This window comes from Castor canadensis, chromosome 5 (assembly GCF_047511655.1).
Source record: "Castor canadensis chromosome 5, mCasCan1.hap1v2, whole genome shotgun sequence".
NCBI lineage: Eukaryota > Metazoa > Chordata > Mammalia > Rodentia > Castoridae > Castor > Castor canadensis.
Genome location: NC_133390.1, coordinates 94,841,466 through 94,857,594, shown reverse-complemented (window position 1 = coordinate 94,857,594; position 16,129 = coordinate 94,841,466). Strand labels below are relative to the sequence as shown.

Here is a 16,129-nt window from a genome sequence, read left to right as displayed (position 1 = left end):
GAGGAACTCTGTCATACAGTTACCTGGGCAGAGATGAGGTTTTACCAGTTGCCACCAAGTATAATGAGCCATCAACACCCTCTAGCCAAAGACTGCCAGGAACACATAGTTGAACAAGTTGGATTTATTACTCATTCCTCCAAGAGAAAACACACATTGTAGAGAATTTTGGATGTCTCTGTGAAATGGTGTCAGGAAAGTCTTATTTAAGGATTTGGGTTGAGTTTGAGAGATTTTGAGGAAATAGTGTCTTGCTGTAAATTGGGTGCTGTCAAAAAGCAGGATAATTCTATAATTGGGTAACTCCATAAGTCTTGCCCTAGGGATGGCAGACAGCAATAAGGGTAGGGCTATAAATGGAAAACTCTCACACACACATATATATACACACACATGCAGTATTCACTCATATTGGTCAAAAGAGTGTGATATTTATCATTTTGTGCCTTGAACATGTCTGTGCTTTGTCAGTGTTCAAAAGATTTCAGAAGAATGTTGTTTTTATTTTGACCTATTATTGTTTCAAAGTGGTCTTAGGTGTTAGTGTTTTGTGAAATTATTTCTGTTGATCAGAAATATACAAGGTCTAGCTGTAAGTGTCATGCCAGCTTATAGCAACACCAAAATCTTCCTAAAGAGTCATAATGAAAAAAAAAATCTAAGGGTAAAAAAAGGCTTAAGTTCATTCTTGAGTATAAATTGAGTTCACACAGGCAGAATAAGTAGAATATTCTGCCATATTAGAGAAGAGTTCTTAATATTTAGCTCCTACAGAAAGGTGTTTTATCTGACTGAGATCACAAAAATCTGAAATCTTTCCCATTGCAAAGTCAAAAGCCCACAAATGGAAGTTCTAGTCACATTTGATAGAGTGCCCTGAAGATGGTGTGGGCAAAGATAAATGACCAGAGATTTGGATGACCTACAGCTTCTTCCCCCAGAAGATTTGATTCCAAAGCCTATCCATACCCACTTCAAGGAAACAAAGAGGAAGAGATGAGGTTGACGGTGCACAGCTGTGGGTGTAAAGATACTATGGAAAGCCAGGTGTGGTAGTTCTTACCTATAATGCCAGCTACTTGGAGAGTACAGATAGGTAGATCATGGCTGGAAACCAGTGCAAGTTAAAAAAAAAAAACCACAATAACAGTAAAACTGCATCTCAAAACCAAGTGAGGTGTGCTGGTGCATACCTGTAATCTTAGCTACATGGGAGAAGAGGTAGGAGGACTGTGGCCCCAGGCTGGCTGAGGTCAAAGCATGAAGTTCTACCAATAAATAAATAAATAAACAAACTAAGCTAAGCTAAGAGCTAAAGGACTTAGGAGTATGGCCCAAGTGATGGAGCATTTGCCAAGCAAGTGCAGAGCCCTGAGTTCAATTCCCACTATTGCAAATAATAAACAAGTAAATAAATAAAATAACCATAAAGTTGACCACACTAAGAATCAACAATTTAAAAGAAAATTAAACATTTTGACTCAACTGAATGGAGTATTAGTGAATAATATTCAGACCTTTTTTGCAAATTCTACTTATTAACAATGTTATTTCAAAAAAGCATCATTGAGAAATAGAATTTGTATCAAGTTTAATAAATAAGAACTGAGGAACAGCAGATAAAGCATGTGGAAATGACTTCCTTAGTCTTTTGTCCCAGTCATCCAGTATTGTTAGAAGAGGACCATAAGGTAGAAGAATCTTGTGTCATCAAAAACAATTAGGAAACTTTTAGCACTGTAGGAAGTGTTCTGTATTTTAGTAATTTTTTTCCTTGGTAATTGGGGCAAGTGCTACCAAACAAAAACAGAGTACAGAAGAATGGGAAATAGCCAAGTATCAGCAAATCTTCAGCTCATTGTTTCTCTAAAAGTACAAGATATAAAACTAAATACAAAAAGACCAAAGTCTGACTGTTTTAATTGTGGTTTTGAATAATAGCAAATGAAAGATTTCCAAGTGCCACAGAACACTGCTCAAATAAGTGAATAGAGAAAAGAGGACATGGGTGGCTGTGGAGAGGCAATCAGAACTTTCACCAGCGATACCATGCAGAAGTAGAAGAGAGATTTGGAAGAATCAAGGCAGGAGTCAATAGTGAGGACCTTCAAGATGTACTGGATATGATAGACAAGAGTCTTCCACCTTTTATCTTTTGGATGCACCAGTTTGGATACGCACTAGGTGTCTCAAAGAAGCTGCAAAATTCAGGGCTTGCACTTTATGATGAAAAAGGTAGTGCTAATAGGAAAATAAGTTGGAGAAGTACAACAGAATAAAAGTGTCACTTAAATGATCTCTGGAAATTCATTGACTCTCCAGGTTTTTCTATATCTACTTCCAGGGGAATTCCAGATGAATGGAGGATATTTGGTTAGACTAATTCAGGCATGTAAGCAAAAGAATGTGTTTGACAGTTACCTTTCTTCTAATTTCCAAGCATTATTGTGTAAAGTCTGGCAGCAGGAGGTCTTCATCTCAGTGCAAAGGAGTAGAAGGAAAGCAATCCAGAAGCTTCCCTAGCCAACCTCTTGAATGTGGTAGTACTGCATGGTTTTCAGAAGGCAAAGCTTTTCAGTTCCCAGTACCATCACCTCCTGGCATTGTTCCTCCCCCACCAGGGACTTCTCTGCCTATCATCATTCCTATGTTCCCCAAGGCCACCCCAGCACTGACTCCCAGACGAGAACAGCATCTGTAGCTATAGATGAGGAAACATTGATGCTGGAAGAATTGGATGGACAGAAGGGGCAGATATGAGCAGCTCTGGAGCAAGCCAAGAACATAAACTGTCATTCTGATGTTCCTATGCACACAACTTTAACTGGGAATTCTGTTGCCACGTTGCCTTATTCAAATCAGCTAGATATTCCTTTTCCAAAGGGGGAAAACATTTGAAAAACAGGTACTGGATGGGCCTTAGGTACCAGACACTTGAACAAATAAGTCAGAAGTTGAATATTCCTCATGTCTGGATTCTGAGGCTTTTGTCAGAAGGTAAATATGATCAAAGTACATTGTGTACCCATATGAAATATCACCACACAAAAAAAGAAAACTCTCCTCAAGTAGACTCTGAATTGCTTTTCTTAATAATGGCAATATTGTAACTGTGACATATGGAATGGAACCAGCAAGAAGTTCGTTCATATTAACACCAGTCCTACAACAGAGAATTTTAGTGGCATGAGCAAGTTTGCAACTGCAGTAACACCATTTGAACTTGAGAATGTGGCAGAATCTACTAGAATGTAATTCAGGATAATAAGCTTGTTAAGAACTTGCCCAAAAATTGGCAGGAAAAAAAATCTTCTGAATAATTTTTGGGCATAGTAACTAGAGCTATTTATTTGTCTATAACCCTGTGTTCTCTAAGATAGTAGCAAATAGACAAGTAAAAGTTTGTTCTACTTGTCACTTCCATTTTTAAAAACCTATCCAAGGATTGACTGTGGTTGAGAGTCAAGCCTATTTTAAAGAATGGAAAAACTGGGCTCACTAGTTTACTATCTTTTATTCTCACTGAAAACTGGGGAGAGCGTAATTATGAGCTGATTTAGAGATCATTTGTTAATGTTTACACTGCTGGGGGTTGTGAGTAACTATCATGAATTATGACTTTAAGCATAAGATTAAAAGTTTTACAGTCCCTTTCCACAATGTTGGAGAAGAAGCTGGGTTTTGGATCTGAGCCTATATATTCTGACTACTTCTCAGAGTCATCCTGTGTGTGTGGTGTCTGAGGAGGCAAACCATGGAGGAAACAGTCACAGATCACTCAATCTGGATGGAGGTTAGTCCTATGCTCTTAAGAGAAATTTGTTTTAGTCTTACTGCAACCATAAATGAATACATTGTTTTACAAAAATATATTTTAAAAAAGAACTATGGCTTTGAAATATGTCTTTTGTACATTGTTTCCCATTTCTACATTTTGCTAATTAACATATCACTTTTAAAAAGAAGATATTCAAACCATTTTAAATTCATACTTTAACTTTGACAACCAAATGAGAGAAATCAGAGATAAGCAGTTTTCTTCCCGTTTAGGATATTTTTATAAGTCATTTACTTACATCAATTTTAATGTTACTCTTACTTTTTGCAACCACTCTTCATATAAGATTACAATAGGTAGATTCATCTTTAGGTATGGAAGTTTAACAAATTAGCTCTCATACACATTAAGAAGAACATTAATGGGGAAGCTGGAGTCAATATGTGGCACTTCTGGTGCAAACACATTCCTCCAGGAGAATTTGGAGTACTTTATGCACCCTCATTATATTCAGTGTTCTGGACATTTATTTCCTGTATATTTCTGCTTATTCATGAAACGAGTAGATATCTGGCTATGACTCTGTATGTAGCTAATCTCAGGAAGAAAAGCAGAATGCTTTCCATTGGCAATGGAAACAAATGAAAAGCCTTATAGCTTGGATGGGAAATCTGATGGTGGTAGAGTTTGGAGAAGGAATCAAATACTTCTGTCAAATTTTTCCATCTCTGCAAGTTAAACAGACTGTGTCTGTTCCAAGGGGATCATCTCCATGAGTTTCAATCCATGTGCAATAGCTGGTTCAGAAGGAAGCTGAGGACCCAAAAGAGTCAAAGATCTCTCCTTCCTAAATGGAAAAATGTTGGAGAAGCCAGAATTTCAAGAGCACAGCGATTTGACACCAGTCCTTTTTGTTAGCTTCCTAATAATATCCTTGCTTCATCTCCAATGATAAAGTTAGGGAAATTTTGTGGGAGGAAGTAGAGCTGAGTCACATTACATGTTAATAGAATGTATTATAATTCATATATTCTTGCACAAAAAAGAGAGAACCGTTTTAAATGATGGAATCAGTTTTGTCTACCATTCCTCTCAGCATATGCTGCAGACTTACAGTGAAACAGAAAATATGAATCTGCTTTTCCCTTTGTGTGTCTCAGATCTTAGAGGCCCCATTTTATCACCCTGAATATGAGTCTAAGGATTAAAGACACATACTGTTGGCACAACATGGCCTTTAAACTCAAGCTAACCACTTCCTTTGGTATTCAACACAAGAAACAGTGATGGGTTATACAGTGGAAAACAAATATTGTGTTGGACTTATTGAAAAATGGTGCTGTTTCGTCATTTGTTAGAGGAAAAAAGTTTTGTTGTGCCATATGTATGGTTTATGTACCATATAATAGTTTCCTCTTTCCTAATGGTACATGATGAAGAAGATGGATAATGTCTCTGTTCTCCTAGAGCATGCAAATAGTGGCGAGGGCCAAGCAATAAATAAATGAGATAAAAAGTTCAAATAGTGAAAGTGCTGTAAATAAAATGAAACAGAGTAGTGGGACAGAGAAATGGAGAAGGGGGCTGTGTTAGGTAGTTTGGCCAGGGAAGGCACCTCTGAGAACATGGCCTTAGAGCTGAGATCTGAATGATGTGAAGGAGCCAGTCAGGTACAAGTCTGAGGGAAACAGCTTCTGGACAGAGAGAACAGATAGTGCAAAGGGCCTGTGTTGAACAAGATTGGCATCTTCTAGTAAAAGAAAAAAGGCAAGTGTGACTTAAGTGTATTAAAGCAATAAAATAGTACCAAAAGAGACTAGAGGGAAGAGAGACACTGTGCACAATTTAGTTTGTAATTTCTGATTCTGTAAGATGCTTAATAGATAGTTGTCTGTGAATGTTTGAATATGAGACTTGAGAGAAGCGCTCAGACTGGAGGTACAAATTTGGTGATCTTCAGCTATATGATATTCTGTTGTTTAATCTTGGCTTCTGCTTAAGATATATCTTTATTATATGTTTTAAGAACCAAATAAGGTTAATTGTTAGGTAAAGATTGATAAGTAAAGGGAAGATATGACTAAGATATACTTGGGATGAATAAAAACTTATAAGGTGTTGGAAGCACTTTTTAATTTTACTTATTTATTTATTGTTGTGGTGGGTTGGGGGGTACATTGTGACATTTATAAAAGTTTCTACAATATATCAAATATATCATACTTGAATTCATCCTCTTAAGCATTCTCCTTTATCCTCCCTTCCCTCATTTCTGAAATAGTTTCAAAAGATATCATTTTTACATTTGCATACATGTGTATGCAGTATTTGCACTGTATTCACCCTCCCATACCCTTTCCCAACCTCCTCCCTCCTCCCACTGGTACCAATCAGGCAGGACCTGCTCCATCCTCCTGTTCTCCAATTTTATAAAAGAAAAAAATGACATTTTTGCTTGCTTAAGATAGCTACACAGGGAGTTTGCTTGTGGTACTTCCATGTATATTCCATGAATTATAGTCTGAATCAGTTCGTTTCCTCTATTTTTCTTCTACCTTTGTGCCCTTTCTTATGGTAATTTCAACAGGTTTGAAAATTCTACATTCATTCTTGTATAAAGAGTACATCAATCATTTTCACCTTCATAACTTCCTTCTTTTACCCTTCCCCTATCATATGTGACCTTCCCTTAATGTGACCTGCTTTTCATAATGTCGCTATATTTATATTAGGTCTATATTTCACATATGAGAGAGAATATGTGGCTTTTGGCCTTCTGAGTCTGGCTAATTTCACTTAAGGTGATGTTCTCCAGTTCCATCCATTTACCTGCAAAAGACAAAATTTCATTCTTTGTGGCTGAATAAAATTCCATTGTATATAAACACCATATTTTCTTAATCCATTCATCAGCAGTGGGGCATCTTGGCTGTTTCCAATACTTAGCTATTGTGAGTAATGCTGCAATAAACATGAGTGTGGAAGCACTTTCTTGCACTTAGAAAGCGCAAAATTTCAAAAAGGATGAATTTCAAAAAGGATGAAGCCATCCAGGTTACAAATTCCTGAAGAATGATATTCTTGAGTTGAATCTGCTTATTGATCTGCAGTTGGCAGTGGAAACTAGGAGAAGGAAGACATGTTATTTTGAGGGCAGCAGACATGGGAGAAAATGGGTAAACAGAAGAATCATGAGTATCACAAAGAAGAGAACTAAAGTATACCTTTGTGCCCTAATGTAGAGATTAACTAAATATAACACAAATGTTAAAGGAAGGAAGATTGTTGAATGGAGATTGGGACAAATGGCCTTAAAGTGATAGAGGGATCCTAAGTGTGTTTAAGTACATGTAAATAATGCATGTAACATTTCAAATGTTATGAATAATGTTTTATGATTAAGCAATAAACTGAGCAAATGGTTATAACTGTCAAATAAAAAAATAAATGAATTAAAGAAACTAGAAAATACATGCAGTGAAGAATGAATACTGAGCTCTTGCTGTTTGGTGAAGAAGGTCTACCTTCAGAAAAAAAAATAAAGATAGTCAGAAATTCAGATAGCATTTTATACTAAATTCTCAGCATACCATTATTTATTCATTCAAGAATCTCTATCGGGTTTTTCTTTTTTTCCTACTAAGTTTCAAGTTCTATTTTAAGCTGAAGTTGCAGGATAAAATAGTCTCTGTCCTCCTGAACATTACATTCCTATCTAATCAGAATAAATAAAGCTGTGGAAACAGCTAAGGTAGGGATGATTAGATAAGTTGCACCCATGTGATAGAATGCCCAGACTAACTATTAAAGATAAAGTTTATGTACATATGTTAACTTGGAAAGTTTGCAAAAATATATACTCTGAAGCTTTATATTGCTCTCCATTGTCTAGCATTGGTTTCCCAAGAGACAATATCTGACATGCAAATGAATATTTTTAAATATTAATATCTCTCTGGAATCTTTTGATGGTTAGAATATGGTGATATTTATTTTCTTAGTTAACATTCTTTACTTCCAAAATGTTTACCAACATTATGGATTACATCTACAGTCAATAAAAGTATGTAAGTAAATATTAACAGCAACACTTAATATTAGGTAGCATTATCAATATTTTAAACATTAATAATAAAGACTTCATTCTAACCTAATGTTAACTTGAAAAACCACGAATATTCACAGTGAATTGAAGTAAAGCTCACTGAAATACTCAAAGTTTTTTTCTAAGTCTCTTTTCTTTGCTGGCTTACCAGAATCTTTCTTCATGCATGCATAATATGTATGAGGGTTATGTTTTAACATTTGTCCATCTTCTTCCAGTTAAAGGCATTTGTGTTGTCTTAAGAAGAAGATCTGGAAGTATTCCACCTTTTCATGTGTAGCTCTTTATTCTGCTTTATATAAAAGGCATAAAAATGAAAGAATAAAAATGTCTTACAGTCACATAAGATCAACCATATAATTTTTTACAGTTAGATTCTTGAAATTAGGAGAAAATATAAAGATTTAAATATGATAGGCCAAGAAGCACCCTGAAACAATAATCTTAATCTTAATTATAATGGCTAACATGAATTAAGATATGAACATATTATAGAGCCCATACTTTTTACATTGCATGCATTATTATTAACTCTTTAATTCTTCAAAAGTCTATAATGCAAGAATGACTATGTTTTCCAACCCTACAGATTTAATAGAATGGTTTTATCTGTACCTAGTGAATGACAGAGCCAGAATATAAACCAAGGTCTTTCTTCAAAGCCAATGATTATAATTTTTCTGCTTTTCTGTATATATGAGCTATTTCAGAGCCCAAACTTTTGGATTTACCAACCATAGATTTTATAAATAAAAATACCATGACATTTCTAGTGAAGAAGGGACATAAGTCTTTCCTCCTCACTTTTTGCCTAAAGGTTTACTTTATTTGCACAAACTGGGGTTGGCTGAGTCAAGATCCTACGTGGCCAATGTCAGAACTACATCTCCAGAATCCTGGTTGGTAGAAAACTGTCATGGCATACCCAAGCCAAGGAGTCCATAAACTCCACAAACCTTTGCTCATTTGATTAGTTTCAGTTCCTTGGAGACTCAGCATCACTAGGCCCAAGTGTAGGCAGAATTAGTATTCAGCTTAAAAAAGAAGGGCAGACAAGACTAAGTAGAAGAACCAAGGAGCAAGTAATCTCTTCACACAGAGTCAAGAGTCAGATCCAGACCTAAGGAAAATGCACAATGTCTATTTTGATTTATTTATTCTCCCCGTTGCTGCATAAAATATTTATGAAGCATCATATATAGATACATATTCATACATACAACATATTTATGGCATATGCTTAACATGCACATACACTTAAAAACTTGTTAGCAAGATTACAGAAATTAAATGCAAGCTAAAGTAAGCCACATAATCATTTTAAGATATAAAACTGACAGGATTATTAAAGTACTATCCAAAGTCCATGAGGACATAAAGAAAGCACATAAGAAACATTTTCCAATGGAAAGGTAGAATCTGTGAGGGCCATATGTAGTGAGTGATCATGGAATGTGAATCACTGTCTAGCACTGTTCTTAACCTCTACAAATGTTCATTTTTCTCTTCTGTTAAATGGAGGTAAAAATTACTACTTCAAATTATATCCTCTAAATTACGAGAGATAATGCATTTAACATGCTTAAATGTTGCCCAGTACTGTGTAAGTACTTGTATTTGAAGAAACTTCTTAGATCCAGAAACATTCGTAAGTGTGAATATTCAGTTCATAAGTGCAAATGTTCAGTCATTTGTACTAATTAAAATATAAATCTGATTATAATATGATGTACAACAATATTTTTAAGCAATAATGCAGGACAAGCGTACATCTCTGCAGGTTGAATTGCTATAACTGTGATAGTTAAATTATTTAGAAGTGTTTTACAATCTTCAAAAATGCACACCTTATCTAACTGCCCACCTCTAGCCTCAAAGTGTACTTCACTTTTCTAATACAGCACTTCTTGATATCTTCCTATTCTTTGTGGTTCTTTTGCTGCACATGGGGCAGTGTCCGAATCTTAGACAGAATACGCAAAGGACTGAAGAACACCTGGAACACCCCAATCACCAGTAACATTTTGGTGCCCTGAGTTGGATCCACATAAAAGGACTAAGTCCTGCTCTCCCCACCACCACCAATCTCTACTCTTCCACTCCCACAGTTAATGAGAAGACTGCTTTCTGGTCTCCTCCCTTTTCACTTTCCTTCAAACCAATGTCATGTTTTCCTCCCTATTCAGCCTCCACAGTAACTGAACACTAATACTTTCCTAGGTTTCTGGAATGGTGATGGATTCCTAACACTTATTGAGTCCTTACTTACTGTTCCTGCTCGAGGCGTCCACACTATCCAAGTACTTATGGCTTATGCATGAGTCCAGGAATTGACCATAAACCCAAAAGAGAGTTTCTGCTCTATCCATTCTCTCTGAACTGAGCCCTTTACCACTTCCAAAAAACATACAGAAAAACCATACTCTTTACGGATACAAATCAGTTGTTTCATCTAAGAGATTCCCTGTCCTAGTTTTTCCTCTAATTAAACCTAAGGCTCATTTCTGTGCCCTGAAAATAGGTTGAAATGTTTCCTTTGCCTCTTCTCATGGTGTGACCATGCAACATAATATATCCCTTTTCTTTGCCCTTCATCATTTCCCATCTCTTTAATTGGTGTATTGGGGCAAATGCCAGACCTGACATGTTGGAATCCCTAGAATTCTGATGATTTTTTTGAGGGGGAAGCACTAGTGTTTGAACTCAGGGCTTCACATTTGTGAGGCAGGCACTCTACCACTTTAGCCTAGCCATACCTCCAACCCTGACTTTATCAAGATAATTGCTTATGTTTTCTGATGAGTTTGTCAAAATTTTGACTACTTGAGAAAGTGAGTCTTAACAAAATCAAGGTTATTTAAGAATCTGTTTATGTCAAAGTCTTTTGAATGACCACATTATAAACAATTATGAATTTAGTGAATGGTGTCTATGACTAGAATGTATAGAGCTGTATGTCTAAACTTTATCTAAAGATTATGCAGAATGTTAACAGCATTAAAGGTATGTGAGTTTAATATGTACAAAGTGATCAGTAAGTGCTCTGATTTATAGGATACTCATTGTATAGACTTTCAACATATAAAAAAATGACCAATGAAATTTTTGGTATATCAGTGCAGTGAACAAATATAATTATTTGGATTGATGCTTTATTTTTTTAACTCAATGAGCTTGGAGCTATTAAAGTGATGTTTCTTTTTACACCATTGTATAATTCAGTGCTTTCATGAATCTAGATAACTCCTGACAAATAATATTAATTAGTAAGTTCTAGTATTGATCCAAATTCTGTGTTAACTATTTATTACCTAAAGTATTTGATAATTGTAAACTAAAAGGGTTTTAATTATTTCTTATATCTTAAATAGCAGTATTTGTCCTTTATATAACTGATACATTTGTAGTTTAAGAAGATAATTTTCACCCCAATGCTCTAAAAGGATTTCCCACAATAAAAATAGACTTATTATGGTTTTTGCTACATTAATACATGCTTACCGTAAACTAGTTGAGTACATAAAATTATAAGGAATATTTCACTATTATAAAACAGTATGTAAAAGGGAGAAGAAAAATTAAACATCACTTAAAATCCCACTAGCCTGTGGTAAAAACCATTAGCCATCTATACCTATATATTCATGTATCTCTTCATGAATATAAATCCTTACATACATGTATATTTGGTTATGTAGGTTTATACATGCAAGCCTAAACACAATTTTATATAAAGGAAACCATATCATATATGCTATTTATATTGAATTTTTTAAATACTGATTTTTCTTTTGTTTTTTTCTGGTTTTTCAGTTTTTTTGGTGATAATGAGGTTTGAATTTAGGTCCTCACACTTGGTAGATAAGGGCTTTACCACTTAAGTCGTCTTCCCAGCCTGTTTTCTTTACATCCTTTTCAGCTAGAGTTTCATGGATTTTCCTGGGAAGACCATAGATCAAGATCCTTCCACCTGTACATCCCATGTAGCTGGGATTATAGATATGTATCACCATGCCACCATGCCTGGCTTGTTTGGGGAGATAGGGTATGACTAACTTTTTACCCAGGCAGTCCAAGGTCAGCTGGCTCCATTGCTTTAAGCTGGCAACAAGGCAGCATATCATGGTGGTGAGACAGTGATTGAGGAGGCTTTTCACCTGATGGTGGCTGCGAAGCAAAGAGAGAGAAAGAAGGGGCCAGGAACAAGATATACCCTGGAAAGACACACTACCCAGTAGACCATTCAATTAGGAATCTATCAGTAGATTAATCCATTGCTTAGAACAGATTTCTCATGACCTAGTCATGATCTGATCAATCCAATTATTGGATTCATGTGCTCAGAACCAAACCTTGAACATATGAGACTTTGGGGGAGAATACTTCATGCCCAAACCATCCCTGCTAAAAATAACTTAAGGGTGTTTCCTTAGTTTCTAAGCAATAAAGTTTTTTTTATTCATTTGTTCACATGTGCATACATTGTTTGGGTCATTTCTCCCCCATGCCTCCTGCCCCCACCCTCTCCTCCCAACTCCCCTCACTTCCAGGCAGAACCTGTTCTACCCTTATCTCTAATTTTATAGAAGAGAAGACAGAAGCATAATAAGAAACACAAAGCATTTTTGCTAGTTGAGTTAAGGATAGCTATACAGAGCTAACATTGCTTTCATGTACAAATGTGTTACATCCCAGGATGATTCATCTCTAACTGATCTGTACACTGGTTCCTGATCCCCTTCTCGTGTTGACCTCTGTCACCTTAAGGTTTCTGTATTGGTTACTCTGGAGTGGGGACATCAAACACTTTCATGTCTTGGGTTTTCTACCTATCTCCATATCTCCCATATGTGCTGTCTCCTTGTCATGTGACCCAAGTCCAACAACATTGCTGCATTTGCCCTAGATCTAAAGTCCACATATGAGGGAGAGCATATGATTTTTGGTCTTCTGAGTCTGGCTAACCTCGCTCAGAATGATGTTCTCTCATTTAGTCCATCAATTTACTTGCGAATGATAAGACTTCATTCTTCTTCACGGCTGAGTAAAATTCCATTGTGTACAAGTACCACATTTTCTTGATCCATTCATCAGTAGTGGGGCATCTTGGTTGTTTCCATAACTTGGCTATTGTGAATAGCACTGCAATAAACATGGGTGTGCAGATGTCTTTGGAGTAACCTGTGTCACATTCCTTTGGGTATATCCCCAGGACTGGGATTGTTGGATCATATGGCAGATCTATGTTTAGCTTTTTAAGAAGCCTCCAAATTTTTTTCCAGAGTGGTTACACCAGCTTGCATTCCCACCAGCAGTGTACAAGGGTTCCTTTCTCTCCACATCCTTGCCAACACCTGTTGGTGGTGGTGGCTATTCTAACAGAGGTGAGGTGACATCTTGGTGTGGTTTTGATTTGCACTTTCTGTATGGCTAGAGATGGTGAGCATTTTTTCATGTGTTTTTTTGGCCATTTGAATTTCTTCTTTTGAGAAAGTTCTGTTTAGTTCAGTTGCCGATTTCTTTATTGATTCATTGATTTTTGGGAGAGTTTATGTTCTTAAGTTCCCTATACATTCTGGTTATCAGTCCTTTGTCTGATGTATAGCTGGCAAATATTTTCTTCCTCTCTGTGGGTGGTCTTTTCAGTTTAGACACCATTTCTTTTGTTGTGCACAAGCTTTTTAATTTTACGAAGTCCCATTTGTCCATTGTTTATCTTAGTTGCTCAGCTGCTGAGTTTCTATTGAGAAAGTCCTTGCCTATACCTATTACTTCCAGAGTGTTTCCTGCTCCGTCCTGTACTAATTTCAGAGTTTTGGGTCTAATATTAAGGCCCTTGATCCACTTTGAATTGATACTAGTACAGGTGGTAAACATAGATCTAGTTTCAGTTTCTTGCAGATGGACAGCCACCTTTCCCAGCAACATTTGTTGAAGAGGCTGTCTTTTCTCCATTGTATATTTTTGGTATCTTTGTCAAAAATAGGTGGGTATAGTTGTGTGGATACATATCCAGGTCCTCTATTCTGTTCCACTGGTCTTCGTGTCTGTTTTTGTGCAAGTACCATGCTGTTTTTATTGCTACTGCTTTGTAATATAGTTTAAAGTTGGGTATTGTGATACCTCCAGCATTCCTCTTTTTGCTATTACCTTGGATATTCACGGTCTCTTGTTTCCAAATAACTTTAGGGTAGATTTTTCAATCTCTGTGATGAAAATCATTGGGGCTTAGATGGGAATTGTATTAAACATGTAGATTGCTTTTGGGAGTATGGCCATCTATATTGATTCTACCAATCTATGAGCAAGGGAGATCTTTCCACCTCCTGTATTCTTCCTCGATCTCTTTCCTCAGGGGATTATAATTCTCCTTGTAGAGGTCATTCACATCCTTTGTTAAGTTTACTCCTAAGAATTTGATTTTTTTTGAGGCTATTATAAATGGAATTGTTTCCATATATTCCTTCTCAGTTTGTTCATTGTTGGTGTATAAAAAAGAATTAACCTAGAAGGTAACACACATGCACAGGAAATTAATGTGAGTCAACTCCCTGTATAGCTATCCTTATCTCAACTAGCAAAAACCCTTGTTCCTTCCTATTATTGCTTATGCTCTCTCTTCAACAAAATTAGAGATAAGGGTAAAGTAGCTTCTGCCTGGTATTGAGGGGGTCAAGGGGAGAGGGAGGGGGTGGAGTGGGTGGTAAGGGAGGGTGTGGGGGCGGGGGGGAGAAATGACCCAAGCCTTCTATGCACATATGAATAATAAAACAATAAATAAAAAAAAGAAAAGCTAATGTGTTTTTGTAAGTTGATTTTGTATCCTGCCACCTTACTGTAGCTGTTTATGGTGTCTAGGAATTTTTGGGTAGAATTTTTTGGGTCTTTAAAATATAGGATCATATTATTTGCAAATTCGGATATTTTGACAGTTTCTTTAACTATCTGTATTCCTTTTATTTCTTCTTCTTCTTGCCTAATTGCTCTGGCTAAGAATTCCAGTACTATGTTGAATAGGAGTGGGCATAGCGGACACCCTTGTTTCATTCCTGATTTTAGGGGAAATGATTTCAGTTTTTCACCATTAAGAGTGATATTGCCTGAAGGTTTGTCATATATAGCCTTTACAATGTTGAGGGACATTCCTTCTATTCCTAGTTTTCTTAGAGCTTTTATCATGAAATGGTGTTGGATCTTATCAAAGGCTTTTTCTGCATCTATTAAGATGATCAAGTGGTTTTTGTCTTTGCTTCTGTAAATGTGGTTTATTATGTTTATTGATTTTTGTATGTTGAACCACCCCTGCATTCCTGGGATGAAGCCTACTTGGTCGTGGTGAATGATCTTTTTGATATGTTTTTGAATTTGATTTGCCATTATTTTATTCAGAATTTTTGCACAATGTTCATTGAGGAGATTGGCCTATAGTTCTCCTTTTTGAAGGTGTCTTTGCCTGGTTTTGAGATAAGTGTAATACTGGCTTCATAAAATGTGTTAGGCAGTTTTCCTTCCCTTTCTATTTCACGGAACAATTTAAGGAGGGTTGGTATTAGTTATTCTTTAAAGATCTGATAGAATTCAGCAGAGAATCCATCAGGTCCTGGTCTTTTCTTTTTTGGGATACTCTTGATTGCTGCTTCAATTTCATTTTGTGTTATAGATTTATTCAGGTGATTAATGTCCTCTTGGTTCAGTTTTGGATGATCATAAGTATCTAGATATCTGTCCATTTCTTCAAGATTTTCAAATTTATTTGAATATAGGTTCTCAAAGTAGTCTCTGATGATTTTCTGGACTTCCATGGTATTTGTTGTTATCTCCTTTTTGCATTCTTGATTTTACTGATTTGGGTTTTTCTCTCCTCATTTTGTCAGGTTTGCCAGGGGTCTACCGATCTTATTTATTTTTTCAAATAGCTAACTTTCAGTTTTATTAATTCTTTGTATGGTTTTTTTGGTTTCTATTTCATTGATTTCAGCTCTTATTTTTATTATTTCTCTCCTACTATTTGTTTTGGGATTTGCTTGTTCTTCTTTTTCTAGGAGTTTGAGATGTATCATTAGGTCATCAATTTGAGTTCTTTCAGTCTTTTTAATATATGCACTCATGGCTATAAACTTTCCTCTCAGAACTGCCTTTGCTCTGTCCCATAGGTTCCGGTAGGTTGTGTTTTCATTTTCATTGAAATTTCCTCTTTCATTTTATCAATGACCCATTGTTCATTAAGCAATGAGTTCTTCAGTTTC

General features: G+C 36.1%; 1 pseudogene; it reads left to right on the top strand.

The window, feature by feature from the left end:
- Nucleotides 1–1,944: 1,944 nt before the first annotated feature.
- On the top strand, nucleotides 1,945–2,523 carry LOC109674651 (zinc finger CCHC domain-containing protein 8 pseudogene; annotated as a pseudogene).
- Nucleotides 2,524–16,129: the final 13,606 nt, after the last annotated feature.